The sequence below is a fragment of the Mesoplodon mirus genome (genome assembly GCF_964341445.2).
Source record: "Mesoplodon mirus genome assembly, contig: HAP1_SCAFFOLD_748, whole genome shotgun sequence".
Lineage (NCBI taxonomy): Eukaryota > Metazoa > Chordata > Mammalia > Artiodactyla > Ziphiidae > Mesoplodon > Mesoplodon mirus.
The window spans coordinates 94,281-116,023 of NW_028295285.1; the positions used below are offsets into that span (position 1 = coordinate 94,281).

At 40.7% G+C, this 21,743-nt stretch overlaps 1 long non-coding RNA gene across 2 annotated transcripts in view; it reads right to left on the bottom strand.

Annotated features, from left to right (window-relative positions):
• The window catches only part of LOC309797570, a 47,943-nt gene that overhangs the window by 10,988 nt on the left and 15,212 nt on the right, over positions 1–21,743 (bottom strand). Inside the window, exons 2-3 of one of the 2 annotated variants that reach the window (XR_014292712.1) lie at positions 16,710–16,836; positions 11,876–12,174 (exon numbers count right to left, since the gene is read on the bottom strand). This is a non-coding gene — a long non-coding RNA (uncharacterized lncRNA). Of the gene's footprint in view, positions 1–11,875; positions 12,175–16,709; positions 16,837–21,743 lie in introns of those variants that run through there. The other variant, XR_014292711.1, reaches the window with a different exon arrangement.

The following is a 21,743-nucleotide window of genomic DNA, read 5'->3' on the forward strand; positions in this document are numbered from 1 at the left end:
TCCAGTGAATTCAATTTAATTACAATAAATCCAAAGTTCTCACCAAGGCCTCAAAGTCCTTTTTGATCTGTTCTCCCCTTCTCCCATGTCTCTCTTGGCCTCATTCCTACCACTCTCCCCCTTGTTTTCTGTAATCCAGCCAAACTTGCTTCTTCTCCAGCTTTTACTAAAACACTACTTAGTAGACAAACAACTTAATTTAAATTGGGCAAAAAATTTAATAAGACACTTAACCAAAGAAGATACAGGAATGGTAAATAAGCAACATTTAAAAATGTTCAGCATTGTCAGTCATCAAAGAAAAATTAAAACCACAATGCAAATAACTTCACATCTACTAGAATGACTAAAATTAAAAAGATTGATAGCATCAAATGTTAGTAAGGATGGAGAACAACCAGAAGTCTCATACATTCCTGAAGAAAATGTGAAATGATGTACTACTTTGGAAAACAGTTCGGCATTAATACAACCCCCTAATTTCACCCCCTAGGAATTTAAATTAGAAAAATATGTCCACACAAAATTTGTACATGAACATTCATAGAAACAACTTTATTCATGATTGTGAAACCGAGTAGGATCCTGTGGGGCCTTCCCAGTGACAGACTCCCAGTGTTCCCTGCTTCTTGTTTGTAGAACAAAGCTTTAGTCTCCTAGGCCTCCCTTGATTTCCAGAGAGCAGTTAATGATTACAGAACTGACAAAATTCAGAAACAAAGGAAAAGCAGTCAAGCAAGAAAAGTAACAATAGATTGAAAAACAGTGTTGTCTATATCCCTTTCTCCTCAAGGGATATAGATAACAGTCTGACACATATCCTTGATGTGGTGCTCCAAGGACAATGGTGCTTCAAGGACAAAGGACAACCCTCTCTGAAAAAGTGTCAGCGTTACACCCCTTATCAGACCCTTAATTGCCCTCCCCACCATGTTGTGATGCTTATGAAATTCCTGAGCCCAGCTGGGCCATGAGACCTGTCCCAAATAAGAAAAGGCATCTTCCCTGTCCCACTGCCACCCTATAGAAGGAAAGTATATGTGCCTCGACCAATTAGTAAACGAAATTTTCACCTTGGAGCATTCCTTTGTTTTCTGGCTATAAAAACTGATCAATAGCACATGTTTGGCGTCCACTCCCCCAGACTACTAGGAAGTCAGCCTGCTGTTCTGGCAGAGACACTTTCCTCTAATAAATTCTATCTTCTTTACATTCTGCCTTGTGCCTGGAAATTCTTTTCCAACCCACGTATGGACCACGACACTTGAGCGTTTTTTGTAGACACTAAGGCTCTCCACCTGATGGAGGATTTGACTACATGCTGATCACAAGCATGTAGGTCCCAGACTGGTTGGAACAAGAAGGCTGATGATTAAGGTTCCCAAAATATCACCCTGTCACCTCTCCACCAACTAATCAAAAGAATGTCCATGAACTGATAATTCACCCTGAGACCCTCACTCCTAATGTTGTCTTTAGAAACACTTGCCCAAAAGTCTTCAGGGAGTTTGGGTCTTTTGAGCATTAGCTGCTTGTTATCCTTGCTTCGCATCCTGCAAATAAACACTGTACTTTCCTTCACCACAACTGGTATCAGTAGATTGGCTTTGCTCTGCATTGGGTGAGTGAATCTGTGTTTGGTTTGGCAATAATTTGGGCAACCATGAAGGGGCCACCATCCCTAGTGGGCATCTCAACCATAGCACACTGGCCCCTGACCAGTGGCAGCTCATGGATACTACTCAGCAGCTGCTTGAGCACCTTTGTCTCAGAGATGGCCCTGAACACTTGCCACTGACCAGGCATCATTGGCCCATGGCACTTTTGATTTCTCTGGTAAAGGGAAAAAGACACATGCTTTGCTGGTTGAGATTTCTCTAGTAAGTAGTGGAACTTGTGTGTGATAATACCAGGGTATTCATTCTCTTAGCCATTTGGGTCTGTCAGTGGCTAACCATTTGTTGGGATTTTCCCTTTTGGGCTGAGGAGTTTGAAACCCTGAGAGACTACATTTGTTTGTTTGTTTGAGATTTTAAGATTACCAGCCATAAACAACTGAGAATGGGTAATCAGAGCTCTGTTTCATCTTATATTCCCTACGGTGTATTTTGCAGAATCGGGAAATTCTTAGCTCTTAGTTTCATGGGCTCGTACCCATGAAAAGGAGAAGGTGATATTTTTCTAAAATCATGTGGTCACAGTATTCTTTAGGCTCTGGAGAATAATGACCCAGATGGGGCACTTTTTGACATTCTAAAACTTGTTTTTGCGAATGAAAAAGCTGGCTTGTTAAAAGTATCTCTTCACTATTCTGACCAGAAGGAAACAAATCTTACTAGGAGGAACTTACATTTTTCTCCCTGTGCCTTTGAAATGTAAATGTTCTACCCTGGGCTCTAATGTACTCTCACTCACTCTTGTCTATACCATCGCCAATTCCTGAGACTGAGGGGGGAAAAAAGGGAGAAGAGTCCTTTTTAAACTCAGGCAGGAAAACTGTGAGATCTCTGTTTGTCTGGAATGTATGTATGTCCATGTGTACATTATAAATATATCTCTTTTCCTTTGGATGGTATTATCAAAGTTAGTTTGTAAATGAGCTCTATTTAATTGACTTAAAGGAAATTAAGCACTTACAGAAATTCTCAGAAATATAAAAGAAACTAACTTGAATGAATTTCAGATTCATGTGATCTGAAAAATATTCAATATTAAATTTGGGATAATGGCTGACTTGGTCTAATGTCTCATAAAGTTTTCTTGGGTAATCTAAACATAATTTTTGAGAACAAGTGAATAAAATAGAGGTAAATGAGACAAGAGTTGTTAGGTGAACTCTGGGAATAATTATGTTTTAGGAATGTCTACTTAAAAATAGCTTTTCTGGACGTTTTAGTCACTTGAAATTTTAGAGTTTAACTAAATTAAGCTAAATGATGAGAATTCATTGAATATCGAGGTCTTTTCCAAATAAAATAATATACTGAAATATTAATTACTAAACATTGGCTTCCTTTTACAGAGAAAGTAAAGATATTTAAGACTATTAATAAATATGTTTGGTGTCACACTGAGTCATTTTCCATAAGAAAGCACATATTTTTAGAAATTATAAATAGCATTTATTTATAAATTTGCCAATCTACAGAATGCTAATGTAAAGAACAGCTCATAATTGCTTACTTCTTAATTTTCACTAGGAATTTAGGTTTTTAAGACTTGAGAATTCTAATTAAATATGTAATTAAAGCCACTAGAAATAATGAGAACATTTTAGTATACAGGGTAATAGGATGTGTGTTTTCATTAAAAGTAGGTATGAAGAATAGGAATTTATTTTGTAAAAGAAAAAGGAAGTAATTTTGTCTTAAAGCTGGTTATTTCTAAATAGGAAATAAAATAAAGGGCAAGTTAATATGAATATAGAAAGTTGTAGATTTCTGGGGAAAAAGTAATCTTTAGAAAGAAATTCTATGTGTTGTCAGGACTCACTAAGATTAGAATGAATTTAATTGAGTAAATGAATTTTAAGCTTAAAAGTAAAGTGGTACAAAAACTTAAAATTTTTTTCTCTCTCTGTTAAGAGAAAAAAGTTTTCTTGGAATATTGATTTGCTTTTGATTACAGATGGTAAATTTTCTTTACCTTTTAAATAATCTGTTATAACTTTCTGTACTTGCTTTTAAAATCTTTCATTGTAACTTTGGTTAAATGGATAAGCATTGTTTCACAGTGATCTGTAATCCTATTTGACCAAGTGTCTTGAAACTTTTTAACATTTTGGATAAACTTCTCAAGGATAGAATCCTAATTAAAGATATTTTGACCTCTAGATAGCTTTGGGATGTTTCAGAGGACCCCTAAGTCATCTCAAAGAGAGATATTAAACTAATTAGGATTATTTGGTATGTTATGGGAGGCACTGTCAATTGATTAGAGATAAATGTATCTCCAACCTTCTTAGGTTATACATTTAGATTATACTAAATATCATTAATATAGATATTCTTATGTTATATGAAATTAAATAAAATTTCTAAAATTTGAATATGTCAAATTTGTATGTTACAGAAGTAAACAAATTTTTTTTGTCAATTGCATTTTAACCAGCTCTTTAACTGTGTCTTTTTAAGTCTTTTTTATCATTCATAGATGCTTTTGCAAAAATGCTTCATCTTCAGGAAGATTCATACTAAAGACTTTCTGACAAGTGCAGGTTTCTGATAACTTTCAAATCATACCATTGAATTGGGTAAGAAATTAAAGAATTCTAATGGAAATCCCGATGGTTTCATAAAGGTTAAGGCTGCAAACTGTAAACAGCTCAAATGTTCATCATCAAGTGAATGAGTAATTCACATCAGCAATAAAGGGGAATGAAATATTAATATACATACATGGATGAATCTCAAAACATGCTGAGTGAAAGAAAACAGGAACCAAATACACACTGTTAGATTCTATTTATGTAAATTTGAGAATGGGAAAACTATAGTCACTGAAAGCAAATCATCATATCACTTTTGTAGGAAGGTGAGGATTGACCACAAAGGAGCCTAAGGAAACTTTCTGGGTAATGGAAATTTCCTGTATCATGATTGTGGTAGTGATTACACAACTGTATATATTTGTCAAAATGTATCTAACTGTGCTATACACTTAACATGAGTGCTATCAGTTGTATGTAAATTGTACCCCAGTAGGGGTGATTAAAAGGAAATATATATTATGTATGACATATAAATATATGTTTACATATATTACATCTACATCATGACAATAGAATAAAACATGTTCTTAGTGATTAAATTGCCATTTAGCCAACATCCAGAATGCCAAACATCCTTATTTTTTTCTTGTTTTTCCTTTCTCTAACCTTTCAAAAAGCATCATTTTTAATAGTCACATCAACATTGCTGATTAGATTTGCAGTAATTTGAAAACACAGAAGACATTCCTTTTAAAAATATAAACAAAAGCTTCTTTCATCTGCTCTCTAGATCTTTTTATTCTTATGCCACATTCTTTACGCCAGTTGACCAACTGAGTTAGGCACTCATTTACTTTTTCACAAATCTTTGTTGTGTTTCTGCTAGTTCTGCATTAGGGACTATTAAGGAGGAAAACCACTGACACAAAATGGTTTCATTTGTGCTGAAGCCCACGATACCACGCATGTATTTAATACCTAACCTACTTGCAATTTCAACCTTCACCAGAAATGTTATCTTAATTCTGAAATCTGGAATCTTCTGGTCAGCACCAATGTGGTAATCTATCACAGGGGCCCTCTCCATCTCCCCCAACCCAAGAAGAAGAGGCAATCTGCAAGATAAAACTCAAGGCTTCCCTTCCCTACAAAGAGAAGATAGTACTGGTCCCAAATAACCTTTTTTTCTTTTGCTAATGACTTTCTTGCCCACCCTCCTTTCTATAAAAACCTTCCACTCTGTGTAACTTCTCAAAGTGCTCTTCTATTTACTAGATGAGATGCTGCCCAATTCATAAAGCATCAAATAAGGCCAATCAGATTTTCAAATTTACTCAGTTGAATTTTGTTTTTTAACAAGACATGACCTTAAACAAGATAAACATTGCCCCTGTTTTCATCTCAGGTGGCCTCAGCCTGCAGCTGCTTGAAGCAGGATTTTGGTTCCTGGCCAGAGATTGAAGTCAGGCCGGGGCAGTGAAAGCACTAAATCCTAGCCACTAGACCACCAGGGACTAGTGGCCAGTGACAAGGTCCTGGCCTGTCTGCTGTGTAGAAATGAATTTCCACAGAGATGGAAAGTAGTGAAACAAGTAAAGTGTTTATTAGGAGGACAAAGAATACATGTGGATAGACACATGGGCGGGCTCAGAGAGAGAGTTGCGCTCGCATGGTAGTTTGAATCACTTTTATGGGGAATTTCTTCCAGGTTTCCTTTGACCAATCATCTTGCTTTGCCTGGTTCTGAGTCCATATTTGGTATACCTCAGGGTCCTCCCGTGTTCATGTGCATCTCTTAGCCAAGATGGATTCTAGCAAAGAGGCCTATGGGTAGTTGACATCACTTACTATGGGGTGGTGCCCTCTCCCTTTTTGACCTCCAAGGAACCCTTCTGCACATGTGTAGCTGGGAAGGTCTCCTTGACTACGAGAATGAGGAACATCTAGTCTTTTATCTCTTATCTGGGCAGGGCACAGCCTCCTTTCTCGATTGCCCTGTTATTGATATTTTGGAGTTTCTGTCCAGAGGGAATGAACTCCTGCTGCTTACCCTGGGGCCCATCTATCTCCTGCCTCACTTTCACAGAACTCACAATCTGCTGTGAGAGACAGTCAGAATATGAGCACACACACACACAAATAATTTTAAAGCCCGATAGATTTGAAGTCAATAGAAAAGACATTGAGGGTCTCCCTGGTGGCACAGTGGTTAAGAATCCGCCTGCCAGTGAAGGGGACACGGGTTCAAGCCCTGGTCCAGGAAGATCCCACATGTCGTGGAGCAACTAAGTCCGCGAGCCACAACTACTGAGCCCGCATGTTGCAACTACTGAAGCCCATGAGCCTAGAGCCCGTGCTGCGCAACAAGAGGAGCCACCACAATGAGAAGCCCTCACACCGCAACGAACAGAATCCCCTGCTTGCCGCAACTAGAGAAAGCCCACGCGCAGCAACGAAAACCCAATGCAGCCATAAATAAATAAATAAATAAATAATAAATTTAAAAAAAAAAGAAGACATTGAAAAAGAAATGGGCCTCCTTTTGATAAGGAAGTCAGAGGTTTCTCTGTAACTTCTTTTGAGAACAATAAGCCATGTCTTTTCCTTCTTCTACATTTTCTCTCCCCACTGCTGACCCCAACAAAATGCTGAAGACAGAATTTGCGCTCAATAGATTACCTTTTAAATTGATGTAAAAGTATAAAGTATATTTATGTGCATTAAAGTATGGAAGGGCATACATTTGGAGCATAAAAGCTCAGTACCTGCTGGAAATATCACATAATTGATGAATATAAAACTAATTATATAATAGGGAAATTAAAAAGAAATGTCAGGCTGTGTAGAGACTAAATTAAGAGAACAATATCATATATAATAGCTGAATATTTTGGCATTTGAAATTGGAATTTAAAAAATAGATAAGAGGGCTTCCCTGGTGGCGCAGTGGTTGAGAGTCCGCCTGCCGATGCAGGGGACACGGGTTCGTGTCCCGGTCCAGGAAGATCCCACATGCCGCAGAGCAGCTGGGCCCGTGAGCCATGGCCACTGAGCCTGTGCGTCCAGAGCCTGTGCTCCGCAACGGGAGAGGCCACAACAGTGAGAGGCCCGCGTACCACAAAAAAAAAATAAAATAAAATAAAAAATAAAAAATAAAAAATAAAAAATAGATAAGAGAGGAAGAAATAGGAGTCTTAATTAATAACTGAAGGACAAAGGGGGGATAGGTAGCTTATTTAGCTTATTTCTGCCTTTTTAGTTGCAGAAAATATCAGTTTTGAAACCATATATGGTTGCAATGTGTTATTTCTGCACAAAGTGCTAGGATGAGTTTCCCCACACCCACAGTTTGGGGATAGTGCTTTACTCATAACTCATCTTTCATGCATTTGCCTAAATTCTTGTGGAATACAGCTGGACTTGCAGCTCATAAATGTGACCTTTGGATGTGTTTTAAACACTACTGAACTCCATTTTAATTTTACATAGTAAAGCCTCTGGGCTCTATTTACTCTTTCATTATATAACATTCATTTATCTTATGAAAAACGCTGTGATTCACTGTTGGTCTAGCATTTTTTTTCCACTTATTTGGATGATTTTTAGAATCCAAACTGTATTGTTATTTATCTTGGAAAACAGAAACACTTTCGGGAGTCAGTTCTCTGAGTCCCAAACCCCTCACCTGACACCCTCTTGTGGTGCTGTGCCCTGGGGGGAGGATACAGCAGGATCTGCAGGTGGAGAGGCCTAGAGAGCTGAGGGTATTATGTGTCTGGTTTATCGCCAAGATCAGTCAAGCCCCAAATTATAGTGTTGAGGGAGAAATTTTTCACGTAATGAGGTATGGGGAAGTCATTTAGGCTTATACATGGTTCAGTCTAAACTTTGTGTGAACTGAAAGAGCCTGTCAAGCACACAGCACATCTGCTTTAACCATTAAGGAAAAGAAATGTCTGATTCAAAAAGAAGGATAAGTGACTCCCTTCTTACGATGCCCATGTTCACACCCTCTCGAAGACGAGGCTCCTTTCCCACGTGCCAGGATCCTACTGTCTCACTACACATGTCCTCAATCTGTCTCTTTTGAAATCTTCAAGGAATAGACCCCTGTCATGTTGGATGTATGTTCTTTGTTCTGATAAAGTACAAGACTACCATGCTTCAGTGGAGAAGTTCCTTAGAGCCTTTTGAGGGGCTGCCTCCCAGATTATAGCCCTCAGCTTGGCTCAAATAAAACTATTTTCTGTTCCTATTATAAATTCTTTATTATTTCCCTCCACAGTGTGTTATTCCTTATGAAGTCCAGCTGTTCTAGGCTGACACCAAGCCACCCTGAAGCAGCCATCGTGTCTTCATTGCCTCTTTCTCACATCTGGGTCCTTGAAGGTTGCTGAGATCACACTTGCTTGTCTGTGTCCATGGAACCCAGGGTAGAGCCCAGGTCCTCCCACCAGGGCCCTGGATTCTGGTACCAAACCCAGGAGAAGGTGTGCTCTAGTTATATCAGCCTCACCTGGCACCAAGGCCAAGATCGTCATGTGTTTTTTCCCAGACTTCTTCTGTGGGAAAGGGTTTTGGGACGTTTTGTTTTCCCTAGTTCACCCTAGAGAGATGCAAGGAGGAAGTCTGATGCAGACTTTCCAGCTTACAAACATCTGAGGGCTGTGTCTCAGGTCAGGATCAATGTTCCCTTTTCCATGGGCATTCAAGTCAGTGAGGCAGCCTGACTTGAGGGCCAGGACTCTGCCTCTGTAGTCCTGGAGGTGATGGCTGAGGGCTGGGGACAGGGGCGCTGCGGTTCTGCCCAAGGGGAATTAAAGGCCAGAAAGCCCTGGTTTCTGCAGGAGTCTGATCATCGCCTGGAATGTATGCCAGTTAACATATAATTTCTTTATCCTATTTATTCATTATTGTTATTTCTCATTGTACTTTGGGACTCAATTTTTTATTGTTATAGAAATCCAATGTTTTCAAAGATTCTCCCTCAAGGATTCTACTGTTAACATTTTTCATTAAGAGAAATGCCTGTCTATTCCAATCTTTCTTTCCCTCCATTATTTAATGTGTCTTTTCTAGGTCTTGTCCTTGTCTCCTGGGCCACAGTCAGTAATGTCTCCACTTATGTATTCTGAGTGTGTGATCATTTGGTCCAAGGGATTCTGCTGAATGAAGTATAAATTCTGATATCTTTCTCTTGCAAACTTTCAAAAACTACAAATAAAATGAAGATATGGGCAATATAAAATGAAAATATGATTTTCCATTCTTATTAATATCTATCTCTATATTTCAATAGAATTCAATTATTAGCCCCTGGTGACTATATTTTTCAAAAGAATTCCCTAAATAATTACCAGGAATTCACTACTCCAATGTAATGTAGAAGATATTCTTAGTGTATTCTTCAAATTCATGTTGATGGAATGCTCAAGTTCCCTATAACAAATTGAGCTCCTATATTCCCTCTGAATAATAAAACTAAGATATGTTTGCTAAAGATTGTTGAAAAACAACATTTTAGCTTGACATGGACAGTACAAATACAGTATCACTAAGGGTGAAAATTTAGTATATGTCCTGTGGACTACCAATTTCATGTTCCACAAGCACAATCTAACCGTTTAAATACAGAATTATTTCCTAATTCTCTATTATATAAATCTCATTATAAATAACAAGCATTTTAAAAGCTTAAAATTTTTAACTATAGCTCATAAATTTGTACCTTTTCTCCTCTATCAACAAAAATTGACTTTCATGGTTAACTCAGTTAAAAAATAAAACAGCACAATAGGAAAGAAGTAAAATATCTCCATTGCCTACAATATATAATAATATATATAAATATGCTGATGAAAAAAACGTGGGTCTGCTCTCCCACGTGCAGTAAAGCAAATCTACTGACACCAGGTTATGGCGAAGGAAAGTGCAGCGTTTATTGCAGGTGCCAGGCAGGGAGTTCAGGTCAGCTAGTGCTCAAAACCCCTGAACCCCCTTTCCTGATGGGTTTCATGAAAGCATTTTTAAATACCAGGTGAGAGAGGGGAATCACAGGGTATGTGATCAGCTCCTGCACAATTCTTTGGTTGATGTGAGGTAACAGAGCAGTGTCACAGGGGTTAACGTTATCAATCCTCAGGCTCCAGTAAAAGATCTCCTACTTAAAACAGCTTTAAAAGTTAATAAAAATAAACACTAACTGAGTAGAGGGAAGGTGTCCTCAACTTCAGAACCGTGTAAAGTCAGCAAATATCACAGCTGGTACACCCCTCGAAGAGACTGATCTGGACTGGTTGCAATTTTTAAGAAAACACATTTGGGTAAAATTAACTCTGCACTTAAAAAAACTGACTCACAGGTTTTAGGTTTTCTAAATGCTCTAAAAGTACTTATTTTTCCTTTCCAAGAAGGGACTTTCAACCTCCCCCAAAGTAAAAGGGCAGTGCCTCTTGGATTGCTTTCTCTCACTGAACACACCGAAGAAAAATTGCATCATGTTGGTGTCTATCTGAATAATGTGCTCAGGGCTCTCCCTGAGTCATTGCATGGTTCTCATTTGCACGTGGGAGCCAATGGGTCTAAGTGCAGGCCACCACAAGATGTGCCACTATGGCATGTGGATTATTTTGAGCTGAAAACAATCAGGCCCAAAAGACTCAGGAAGAGCCTTTGAACTTCCCCCTTACTGCCTAAAATAATTTAAGACAGGAGGCCTGTCCCAGGAAGAAGCTATCACTAGAGATAAATGTAGTATAATATTAGGTGTGGTAGAACAGGAGGAACATTGAAAAGCCCATTTGATCAAAATCCTCTCTGTGGGGCTTCCCTGGTGGCACAGTGGTTGAGAGCCCGCCTGCCGATGCTGGGGACACGGGTTCGTGCCCCGGTCCGGGAAGATCCCACGTGCCGCGGAGCGGCTGGGCCCATGAGCCAGGGCTGCTGGGCCTGTGCGTCCGGAGCCTGTGCTCCACAAGGGGAGAGGCCACAACAGTGAGAGGCAAGCGTACCACAAAAAAAAAAATTCTCTCTGTGTCTCATTGTCTTTGGATGGATCAGCAAACATTTGTTTACCAAACATTAACTCTTTTTAACTTCCTGTGAATTACCTTACTTCCCCTTGAAATTTCAGACCCATACCTCCTTCTGATGCCGAAATTTGGCCTCTGTGCACTGGTATGGAATCGAATTCGGGGGCAGAGTTTGGGTGAAGTAGAAAAGAATAGGTTTATTGTGTTGCCAGGCAAAGGGGGACACAGCAGGCTAATGCCCTCAAAACTGTGTGTCCCAACCTGGGGGGATTTGGTGAGGAGTTTTATAGCAATGGTTCAAAGTCAGGGTTGCTGATAAGGATTATGGTGTGTTCAGGGCCTGCAATCCTTTAATCTGCCCTCAGGTGGTCTCCTGATGAGCTTCTATGCTTCTCAAGGTTATCAAACTGTGACCTTCTCTCTAGAATGAAGGATGCTTCATCAAGTAGTTAACATCTTCCATTTGTTGGGGGTTTTAGTTCTGTAGAAGAGCTCAGTTATTGGTATATGTTTCCCTTGAGGCAGAACCAGGATCTTGTCCCAAAGCTGCACTATTGTTTCTTGACAGTTCCTCCCTTGTCTCTGCAGCCCCTCCCTTCCCTGATTAGCAACTGTTTGACCCTACCCTTTGGAATTCAGGGAAGGTTGTGGAGGCTGAAGCCTAGTCCCTGCAAACAAGAAATGGGGGACACAGAAAGACTTTAGTGCCCAGGAGCCCCACAGGGTCCTGCTCAGTTTCACTTCTCTTTAGTCAAGAATATATATATGTCACCTTGTCTTGCTGTCTTTGGAATTCTTCATACTTATGTGAATTCCCCATGTGCACATAATAATTTAATTTTCTCTTGTTAATCTGCCTTATGTCATTTTCATTGCCAGCCAAAGAGCTAATGTTACCCAAAAACCTGGGTTTGCCTCTTGGTGGGTGTCAAGCTGAAAGGCACAACAAAAACAAAGATTGGGAGAAGAAAGGATTTGTTACTTGCAGCAAGTAAGAGAACACCGGGGGTCTTTCCCAAAGCAGTGTCTTCCTGAACAGCAAAATTGGGGAATTTTTAAGCTAAGGGTATATGCATATTCATGAAGGGGTTTGGGTGGTCCACAGAGTCCAAGCTTTAGTGGACTGAAGTCATGAGGGTCAGAAAAGGTCAATATCATCATTCCTTATGTTCCCAGCTGATCAGGCTAATCTTTACCATTGAAAGAGAACTGGGAGTCTTTACAATTATCTTTGTTATTGTTACTTCTTTTACCTGAAAACAGTCCTTTGATTCTGCATTATTTTGTTCCCTTAAGATCATTAATTACTGAGACCCTTTCAACGGCAAGCATCCTGGCCAGGCTTACATTGCAAAATGGTTTAGGCCAAAAATGACTCCTAGATATACATATTATTAAACTTTTGTTTTATTTTCTCCTGTTAATCAGTCTCACGTCAATTTAATTCTTAGACCAGCTAAAAGTGTTACCTGAAACACTTCTTTTGTTGAGCCAAAAGACACAACCAAGCCAAAGGGCAGGAGAAGGAAGGCTTTATTACTTGCAGCAAGTAAGGAGAACACCAGGGATTTTCCCAAAACGGTGGCTCCTTGAACAGCCAAATTGGGAAAGTTTTAAACTGTCAACTGAAAAAAAAAAAGCACAAACTGAGAGTCGTGAGTTATGTTTTATTTGGGGCAAAATGAGGACTATAGCCAAGGAAACAGCCTCTCAGATAGCTCTGAGGAACTGCTCGAAAGTTAGGGGGAAGGTCAGCATGTATGTGATTTTGGTGAAGGGGGACACATGGAATCAGGGACACATTTTGGCAGAAATTTGCTGCTAGTCACGAAATGGTGGCTGCTAGTCACAAGGAGCAGATGTCTCCATGAATGATTTTAGTGCTTTTCTAGATATGAGAAGATAAAAGAAACTGGGCTCATAAAATCTTCTGAAAATATCTAACTATCTGAAGGCCTGTTCTGCCGGGTTTTCCCAGAGCATAGACTGCCTCATTCCTGATCTCTGTCCTGAATTCCATTCAGGGTGTGTTGAAGGTTGTGAAACAAAATTTATATTTTATGGCAAGACAAGAGAAATTTAAACATAAACTCTTCTCTGTCCTTTGGTCTCCTCTCTCCCCACACTGTGCATTGTGCATCTGCATTATACATTGACCAAACCTCCCCCATAGGTGGGGACACTTGCTCAACCATAAAGAGCAACATTCTCCTAACATCAACAAGACAACTCCCTCCTTAAGAGATAACATTTCTTCTTGACCTTGTAAGGGGTTACATGACCAGCAGGATGGCACTTAGATCTGAATTATGTAAACGTTCAATAAAATGTCATTTGATGCACAGCCCTCTGTCTCAAAAAAAACTTATACACCTCCCTGGGTTTCTAATGGGCAGAACAGTTTTCAGAGTTTTCTGAGATGCTCTTCCCAGGTTATAATCCTCAAATTTGGCTCAAAGAAAAATTTCCAGTTCTCTTTTAGATCAAGTGATTACTTTTTTGTCAAGGTCAGAGACTACAGTGGCTAGTGACTTCATTCTTATAGAACCAGATGGTAAGGGACCATTTTATTTCACAAGATCATTAATTACTGAGACCTGTTCAAGAGCAAGCATCATGACCAGGCTGAGATCACAAATGATTTAGGCTTAAAATGGCTTCTCTTATGTCAAAAAGTTATATTTGATTCTTTTTCTTTGGGGACCCCCTACTGCATTTGCCTACAGAAGGGCAGAGGAAAAGTTCTTCCTCTCTGACAGTCTTCATGACTGCCTGGAGAAACAATGATGGACTCAGGAGTTCTTCTCAGCCTCGATGTGCACAGAAATCTTTATGCCTATGGTAAAGGGGCATGGAAAGGAGAGGGTTCTCAATGTGTAGAAGTTCAGATGCTTTCAAAGGCAGGCAATGTGCCCTGCACTATAATGCCTGTTGGGCAGGAAGAAAGTTTCCTGTACCCTTCTAGATTTTTCTGGTTAGTCTAGGAATTAAATTGACATGAGACAGATTAAGATTAACAGGAGAAAATCAAACAAAATTTAATAATATGTATACATGGAAGAGACCCAGGAGAACTCAGTAAATCTCCCAAATGGCTGAAATCCTCACCTTAAATACCACTTTCAACTAAAGACAAACATGTTGGGTGTAGTGGTTTGGGACTTCAAAGGGGAGGAAGGCAATTCTTCCCCGGACCTCATACCTGAGGTCACCATACCTCAAGGGGAAATTCAGCTTGCACTGCAACTTCAACTAAAGAACAGTTCTTCGTGTAACACTGCCGGATACTGGAAGATACACAGGTCCCTCGGCCGACCGAAGGCGTTCCTTCATTGAGGCCGTTCGCTAGTCGCAGAACACCCTGCTTTAAAAAGTTGATTCAGTTTAGGGCACAGTGGGTAGCTTGTGTCTCTTTTACTTGTTAGAAAACACACGTATTTAGGCTGCGTGTCAATCTAGACATGGCGTCTATAGCGAAAAGCCTGGTTTTCCCATTTTGAAAGTTCCATTCTTGCAGCCGGAAAAAACCTGAAAAACACTGTTGTTGCCGTGTTTCTAGTCCCTGCAGGCATGGCTCTGAGAAAAAAAAGAGTTTTCTCGAAAGAAAGAGGGTGCTTCCAGGTCCTGGGTGGCAGCTCTTCCTGCCCTGCTCTAGAGCTAAGGGGAATCTCAACGGGGGCCCTAGCCTCAACGTAAGGTCTTGATTTGGCATCCAGAAGGGTAGGCGTGAAGCAGGTTCCCTGAGGCCTTAGTCGCAGTTCTGCATTCGTTTAACGGCAGTAAGTGTATAGAGACTCGTGGCCCCGTCGCATCAGCGCCAGTTTCAGGACAAGAACTCTGAGGACCCGCCGGCTCCCCTGGGCTTGCTGGGCCACACTCAGACCCGTAGGCCCTTCAGGGTGTCCCAGGGTAGGCCAAGGGAAGGGTAACACACTGCAGTCTACCTTGGGGGAGCTAGATGTTGATGTTCCAACTACCGGGTTTTTTTTTTTTTTTTTGCAAAAACCCCTAAATATCCTGTGCCCTCCCTTACCTCTTCAGAACAGTCCCTCAGAGCTATCTGAGAGGCTGTCTCCTGACTTGTCCTCAGTATGTCCTCCAAATAAAACATAATTCTCAACTTTTAGGTTGTGCATTTATTTTCAGTCAACATTTAATTGTATGGCTCATGTAGGTACTATGCCTAAATGTAATGGGATGAGCTGTAAATTATTAAAACTAGATAAATTCTGTCAGCTCTACCACTAGCTGAGATCAGGCTTTCTTCTCTGGATACTTCTGTCATAGACCTTGGCAGATATGGGGTCTGTGTTGGTCTTAAAATTATTCTTAGAATTGTGGGGACTCATTCATTCTTTCAGCAAATTTTACTGCTTATATTCTATGTGTCAGTTACAGCGCTGGGTCTTGAAATACAGAAGTCAACACACGAAAATACAAGGATAAAACACATTTTCTACCATATTAACTTTTTTCATTCATTAACTCATCCTTAAGTCATTCAACACGCATCTTCTTATTGAATACTGATGAGGGATCAAATGCTATGCTAAACACTGAGTATATAACTGCAAATGAGATGGACAGGCCCTGATTTTGATGTCACTACTATCTTTTGTTGTGTCATATAGTGGGACAGCTTCATTATTCCCTTTACCGTAAGTTTTGGTTTTTTTGCGCTACGCGGGCCTCTCACTGTTGTGGCCTCTCCCGTTGCGGAGCACAGGCTCTGGACGCGCAGGCTCAGCGGCCATGGCTCATGGGCCCAGCCGCTCCGTGGTATGTGGGATCTTCCCAGACGGGGGCACGGACCCGTGTCCCCTGCATCGGCAGGCAGACTCTCAACCACTGCGCCACCAGGGAAGCCCTAACCTAAGTTTTTATCACAAATTGCTAATGAAAATAAAACTGTTAGTGGAGTTTCAACATGCATAGGTAAATGAGAACACAGAACTCCCCTTTCGCATGCCCCATTCTCCTCCTTCTAACTCCCTATGTGAACTCACTTTGTGCCAAGACCAAGATGTGCCCCAATAAGAACCAAGCTGATTTCCTCACACTGACAGGGGCTATTGCTCACTTAGAAGACTTGATGCTTAAGTTTGATAAGCAACTAGAAGACCATGGAGACAACCTATAAAAATGATTTGTCTTGGGAGAAAATACTACAAAGGGTTAATGTGCTGTTCCACATGTCTAACCTCCTGGGATTAAACCACAGGCACCAAGGTCACCAAGGGTACTTGGCAACAATGAGCTAAAAATGAAAAGAAAAGCATCATACTGTTATTGTATTCATCTTCCCCCAAGGCACTCTCTGATAAACACCACAACCATTAAGGGAATTGAGAACAGCTTCCTTGTGGGGCAGGTTATATATGCATCTTTTTCCAAGAAGTTAAATCATATCCAGCTATCAGCACACCTTACTTAAGGTGATTGTAATGTATGAGATTAAATGTTCCTACCTGATTGGAAAACTTCTTGTCCTCAATTCATTGGCTATACTGGATTATTTTTCTTGGGTCAGACCTTCAGACTTCTACCAGAAATCGTTCCTTTGGGGAAACCAGGCCTTCCCAGAAACTCAGGAAACTGAAATGGAGACAGAAAGAGAGAAGGAAATTATTTGGACATATAGACCTCAATTGTTTGGTTTTAAGTAAACGTCCCAGCAAACATCTTCTAAATGGTATAATAACTTTAGGGAAATTCACAGTTTATAAGTTTGTGTACTCATAAACTGAACATATTATGATAAGAGTACAGGTTGCATTTTGTGTCTTCAACTCAAGCAAAGACTTCAAAAAAGTCCCAGTTATCCTTTGTTCATTAAGACACAAAGAAAGGGCAAAAAGGGCAAGTTTCTAAGTCTTTTTCTTTAAAATTTACTTCCTTTCTTCAGTCTTCATCAAGATCTTCAGGAAATTAACTTTACTAAAGTTAATTATTCATAAAATAAACATAGGAACCTGCAGAAGACTATTTCACAGAGACCTGTAATGTACAATATCCATTGCATACATGCACCATGAGCTTGTCTTTTCTAGCACTGGCATACACAAAACTCTGTGTGTGTGTGCACATGTGTGTCTTTTTTTTGTGATGGAGCCATAGGGAGAAAATAAATCTATTGGCTGCAATTCAGTGATGTAGAAAGATTTAAGGGTAAAGGAAAAGGCTACATCAAGTGAAGCAATAAAGTCATGAGGTTGTGCTTCCATAATAATTACAATAGCAGTCTTCTGTAACCAAGGGACAGGCTCCTCAAATTATAGTCACACCTGTTAGACCATCTGCCCATAAATTTCACACTATCATTAATGGAAAACAAATGGCACTGTCTCTCCTTCCCTTTATCCATTGGCTATTCTCATATAAATGATTTTTCTCTTCAAGGTCGTGCTCTTTCCTATCTGTTTAAAAATATTAGGATTTAGGAGGAGTGATACATAATGTGCCATGCCTTGGTACTTGTACCAGTGATGGCTCTGTAAGGAGCACTGGATTGTTAGGAGGCTATAAATTGAATTCCCCTAGAAGCAGAACCTGAGGCAATAATTTGAATGCAAACTGTTCATCTGGGAGGTGCTTCCAGAAAACTCAGAAGTGGAGTGGGAATTGAGAATGGAGGCACGGAAGGAAGCCAACAGAGGTACATTACTGAATAAATTACTCCTGCAGGGAACTGCTGCCAGTACTTCAGGGGAGTTCTGTGAAACTCTATAGAACATGTCTCAGAGTTATCCCAAGAATTGGTGAGAAACTTGAAGTACTTATCTTCCAGTCCCCTCTGTCCTTGGTTGAAAGCTACACCCAGATACATTAACTCCTGTACATTTCTGGCCTGCCCTAAGGTGGATAATTGCAGGTGGTAACATGAGTCTATCAGCATATACTGGAATGATGAGTGCTGGGGAGATATGAGTGGAGCATTGAAACCATCTAATACAGTCGGGGCAGGAGGTATTAATTATTGGCTTGCAAGTCCAAATGGGTAACCTTAAATTCCTGGGTTAATGGTTTTACTTTGAGGTATTTAAGCATGATGTATGAGTAAAAATTTCCTCTATTAAATCAAGTTGAAGATCCTAAGTCCCTAATCTTCTGGAAAACTGTGGGTATCTTTTTAACAGATTTTTGAAAAGTAACATGATTAAGATTTCAAACTGACCATCCATTCATTCATTCATTCACTCATTCAACAAGCATTTATTGAACACCTAAAGTATGCCATGGGTTAAACTAGGCACCAGTGTTACTGTTACTAAAATCATTATCGTGCCACCTAGAAGTCAATGTATTGTGACACTCAAATAAGAAAATCCATAGTTACCGTAAAAATTATTACAGAGTGATATAGAAACACACGGTAAGACCTTAATTCATTCTGTGGACAGTAGTATATGGGGGATATCAGTAGGGCTTCCTGTAGAAGGCAATTGAAATGGATATGTAACATGAAGGAAGGGTGAATTTTTGAGGAAAAGAGAAGATAAATTCATGTTTGCCAGAAAATGAATGGTTAAGGATCAGTCCAGAAAGGAGTTCCATTCATAATCAGTATAAGAAATGTCACTGGGGCCTCCCTGGTGGCGCGGTGGTTGAGAGTCCGCCTGCCGATGCTGGGGACACAGGTTCGTGCCCCGGTCCAGGAAGATCCCACATGCCGCGGAGCGGCTGGGCCCGTGAGCCATGGCCGCTGAGCCTGCGCGTCCGGAGCCTGTGCTCCACAACGGGAGAGGCCACAGCAGTGAGAGGCCCGCGTACCACAAAAAAAAAAAAAAAAAAAAAAAAATGCTCACTGGAGTGTAAGAAAAGAAGACAATGGAGAGGGTGGTAGAAGCCAGACCATGAATGGTCCATGTATGTATACTAAGTGCTATGGTCTAGTCTTTGTGTTCCCCTCCAAATTTATACGTTGAAATCTTAATTTCCGGAGGTGATCGTAGTAGTAGGTGGGGCCTTTGGGAAATGATAAAGGTATTAGTGCTCTTATAAAAGAGACCCCACAGAGCTCCCTAAGCTCTTCTGCCATGTGAGGTTACAATGAGAAGTCTGTGACTCAGAAGAGGGCCCTCATCTGACCATACTGGCACCCTATTCTTGAACTTGCAGCCTCCAGAACTGTGAGAAAAAAAATCCTGTTGTTTATGAGCCACCCAACCTGCAGTATAATCTTACAGCAGCCCAAAAGGACAAAGAGAGTTGGGATGTGAGATTTTACTCCAAGAAAGATGGGAATCCATTGAAGGATTTTAACTGGTAACTTAGAAGAGAGAAAAGTTTCATAACACAATCAGGCATTTTTATAAGAAAAATTTGTTTCATTTTCAGAACGATCACTCTGGAAATACTGTGACTAGATTTTTGGAGAAGGGTGATGGCAGTCCCGGATATAGAAAGATGAGTTAGTAGTCCATTAACGTAAGTCAAACAAGAAAGTGGAGATAAAAAGTGTGAATTTGTGGCTGAGAGTTCTTTTCTTTTAGCACTTGAAAAATGTTATGTCAATGCTTCTGACTCCAGAGTTTTAGACAAGAAATATGCTGTCATTGGAATTGGTGTTTCTCAATAAGCAATGCATCATTTCTTCCTGTCCACTTTCGAGATTTTTTTTGTCTCTACTTTTCAGAAGTTTAGTTATGACACGTCTTGGTAAGGATATCTTTGCGTTTTTCCTCTTTGGGTTTGTTCAGATTCTTGAATTTGTGTTTATGTCTTCTAAAAAATTGGGAACTTTTTAGCCATGATTTCTTTGAATACTTTGTCAGTCCTACTTGCTCTCTTTTTTCATTCTGGAACTTTGATGATATGAATGTTAGTGCTTTTGTTACTGTTCACAGGTTCTTGAGATCCTGTTCTTTCTCCCATCTTTACCCCTCAGTCCATTTTTCTCTGTACATTTGGTACATTGTATTGATCTCTTCTAAGTTCATGATTCTATGCTTTGTAATCTCCACTCTATTCTTTTTTTTTTTTTTTTTCGGTACGCAGGCCTCTCACTGTTGTGGCCTCTCCCATTGCGGAGCACAGGCTCCGGACACGCAGGCTCAGCGGCCATGGCTCACAAGCCCAGCCGCTCCGCGGCATGTGGGATCCTCCCGGACCGGGGCACGCACCCGTGTCCCCTGCATCCGCAGGCAGACTCTCAACCACAGCGCCACCAGGGAAGCCCTCCACTCTATTCTTGAGCAATGTTTTTTGATTGTTGTATTTTTCAGTTCTACTGTTCTCATTTGTTTTTATTGTTATAGCTTCTAGTTCTTTGTTTACATTTTCTATTTTTCCCATTTCTGTCAAGGAACACATAATTGCTAATTGAAGCATTTATGTGACAGCTTATTTAAAATCCTTGTCTGATCATTTCAATAGATGTTTTATCTCAGTGTTGGTGTATGTTTATTGTCTTTTCTCATTTATTCTGTGATTTCCTGGTTCTTGGTGTCATGAGTATTTTGCCATTGTATTCTAAACATTCTGAGTTATTATATGACTCTGTAACCCATTTAATTTTATTATTACTTTTTAGAAGGAAGTCATCCTATTTGAGGCGTAGTATGAGGACTGGGGGGTTACGTACAGATTTCCATTGGGCCCTACTGACAATACCCCAGCAAAAGTGGGCACTTACATTGTCTCACTGCAGACAGGTCAAGTAGAAGTTCAGCTATCCTATTGGCCCTCCTGACACCTTCCCCCCAAAAGTGGGAGCATTAATATCACTGTGTTGCCTTTTAGTAGGAGTGGAAGTTCATCTCCCCAGTAGATTTCTTGACACAGGGGAGGGGAGAAGTGAAGTGTTTGCTCTCCTTCCTCCCACTTCATTCCTTCTTGTTGACGCCGGGTGTGGGTAGAGGGTCAGCTCCCTGCTGGCCCCACTGACGCCAGGGTAAGAGGAAGAGAACTGACGACTCGCCCTGCTCGTGCCGTCTCGTTCTGTCTTGTTGCCTCAGGGTGGTTCTGGGGATTCAGCACCCCAGTGGGTCTCACTGACACCATGTGTTGGGGGTTAGTGGGGTGCCTACTCCCGCCAACCTGTAACATCCTATTCTTATTGATGTCCGGGAGGGATGGACGCTAAGTCCCACCATTGGACCCCACGACTGTGTGAGGGCAGCCCAGTGTTAACAAGCCTGTCAGGCACCACCTTTTTTTTTTTTTTTTAAATAAGTAAATTTATTTATTTATTTGGCTGTGTTGGGTCTTCCTTTCTGTGCAAGGGCTTTCTCTAGTTGTGGCGAGCGGGTGCCACTGTTCATCGTGGTGCGCGGGCCTCTCACTGTTGCGGCCTCTCTTGTTGCGGAGTGCAGGCTCAGTAGCTGTGGCTCACGGGCCCAGCTGCTCCGCGGCATGTGGGATCTTCCCAGACCAGGGCTCGAACCTGTGTCCTCTGCTTTGGCACGCAGATTCTCAACCACTGCGCCACCAGGGAAGCCCAGGCACCACCTTTTAAAGTCTGTTTGCTAATGGAAAGGGGTGGAGGCTCAGCTCACCACTGG